We start from the raw sequence: 2,490 nt of genomic DNA on the forward strand, positions 1-2,490 counted from the left end.
TGTTGCCTCCTCTCGTGTATGCCTTCTGAGAGACGTAACCAAAGGACAGCAGGCCAGTGAAGCACTAATGAACAGACATGTTGAAAGTAAGAAAACACACACAGTAGAATGCACGCACCCACGCTTGTTTACATGCTCTTATCTGCTCCTTGTCATGCTGTCGAGCCACACTTGCCAGGGTCTCACATTCCACGTAGCTTAATTCAAAAACCCATCAATCTAAAGTCTGAATAGCAAGCTACACTTGCTATAATAAAGATTTGCGTGTAGTAAAACACGGGCAAATTTGATGGCTAACGACGCAAAGCTGATCTACCAAGCATGTAGAGTAGGGGTGTCACACGTACGGCCCGGGGGCCGGACCAGGCTCGCGAACGGGATTTATCCGGCCCGCGGGATGAGTTTGCCAAGTATAAATACTACCCTGAAAATTTTGAATGAAAAAAACAGCTGTTTTAAATGTGTCCACTGGATGTCACAATAGCAATTATTTGTATCTTTGTAGATGATGCTACATATGTACAAAATAAACCACATAATGTTAGTACATAAATAATAAAAAGACCAATAGAAGGAGGGGCCTGATGTAATAATCTCTTTAGATTAGAAGGTATTTGTGGAGAGGGGCGTGGTTCGCGCGTTCCCTGCGGGCGGGGTGTGTGCGGAGGCCGGCCATGAAGCAGCAGACAGGTGAGTGGATGACTCAGCTGGAACGAGTTATCTAATCACCTGTTCCTTTATTAAGCAGCGTCGGAGACCATGAGAGGGAGGGGACCTGGAAAGCAGCTGAAAAGCCACGGAAGAGTGCTGAAAAGCCAAAAAGAGAGACATTGTGAGGAGGAGGAGAGCTGAAAAGCCGACAGAGACTTATGTGAGAATTGAATTAAAAGAATTGTAAAACGCCGACCCAAAGTGTTGTGCCCTTTCCTGTGGTCCCAGAAGAACCCGAGACAGAGACGTCTTCACAGTGGCGCCCAACAAGACGGACCACAGAAAATGTCGACAACATCCCCGCTGGAGGCGCTGGGCCAAGTGCTGGCCGAGGTGTCAACGGCAAGCCGGCAGCAGACACAGGTGCTGCAGGCATTAATGGACAGAGCAGAGGCGGCGGGAGGAATGTCCGCCATGAAACGCATGGTGGAGGGGGAGGACCCCCAGACATTCCTCGATGTCTTTGAGGCCACGGCGACATTGTGCAGGTGGCCAGAAGAGGAATGGGGCACGAAGCTGCTGCCGCTCCTGGTGGGGGAGGCGCAGCGGGCGGCGGTGAGTCTCCCGGCGTCCGCCCGCATGCAGTATACAAACTTGCGCTGTGCCATACTAGATCGGGTCGGCAGCAGCCCCGAAGACCATCGCCGGAAGTTCCGGGCCATGATGTTGGGGCAAGGGGACCGGCCCTTCGTACTGGCATTCCAACTCCGAGACGCAGCAACCCGTTGGCTCCAGCCAAATGGACTGGGCCCAAAAATGCTGGAGGCCATCATCCTGGAGCGATTCGTGGAGGCAATCCCGGCCAGGACCTCCACGTGGGTACGGTACCACAGCCCCCCGGACATCAAAGCTGCGGTGAAACTGGCGGAGGAACACCTGGCAGTACAGCGGGAGACAACAACCAAAACGGCCAAGGGACCCACCCCAGCACCCCGCCGACGACTCGCCCCGCTCTGGGGGGGGGGTGGAGGGAGAGTCTCCGCAGTGGCAACCAAGCTAGCCTGAGCCACCCGGAGCCAGCGAACAGGTTCACCACACGGACATAAAAAAAGAACACGCACACACACACACCCAGAGACAGACGACAAAGGGGGGGACACGGGGTCATAAAATGTCTATGATTTGTGCATTGCAGGGTACCGACGCTGCGGGGAGAGGGCTTCCCTCGCAGATGGCACCTCAAACCCCAGGGCCGGTGTGCTGGAGGTGCGGACGGCCCGGGCACGTGCGCCGGGAGTGCTCCCTAATGGAGGTGGGGCAGGTGTTGCGGGTTGTCGGGCCTCCAGCACCCGCCCCCGATCGGGGGGAGACGTACTGTGTCCCGGTAAGGGTACAAGGGGGTACATATCGGGCGATGGTGGATTCGGGCTGCAAACAGTCCATGATCCACCAAAACCTGGTTTGGCCCGGGGCGTTGAGGCAGGCGACACGGGTGAAAATTAGGTGTATTCATGGGGATGTGCACGAGTACCCTATGGTACCAGTGGAAATTATATATAAGGAACAAAAGCATAAAGTTAAGGTTGCCGTAAGCGCGCAACTTACGCACCCCGTAATTCTAGGGACGAATTGGCCGGGATTTAACCATTTGGTGACACAATGTGTGGGGTTGCGTTCACGGACAGTAGGCGAGGGGAGTATCCGCGCGGTTCTCAGCGGCGACGCGGCTTCATCCGGTGGGGGCTTCGCGGGAGGCCCCCCCCGGTCCCCCGGTGGCAACCTACTGAGGACTTCCCCCTCGAGCAGTCCCGTGATGAAACCTTGCGCGAGGCCTGGGAC

This window comes from Nerophis lumbriciformis, linkage group LG04, assembly GCF_033978685.3.
Source record: "Nerophis lumbriciformis linkage group LG04, RoL_Nlum_v2.1, whole genome shotgun sequence".
In the NCBI taxonomy this organism is placed as follows: Eukaryota; Metazoa; Chordata; class Actinopteri; order Syngnathiformes; family Syngnathidae; genus Nerophis; species Nerophis lumbriciformis.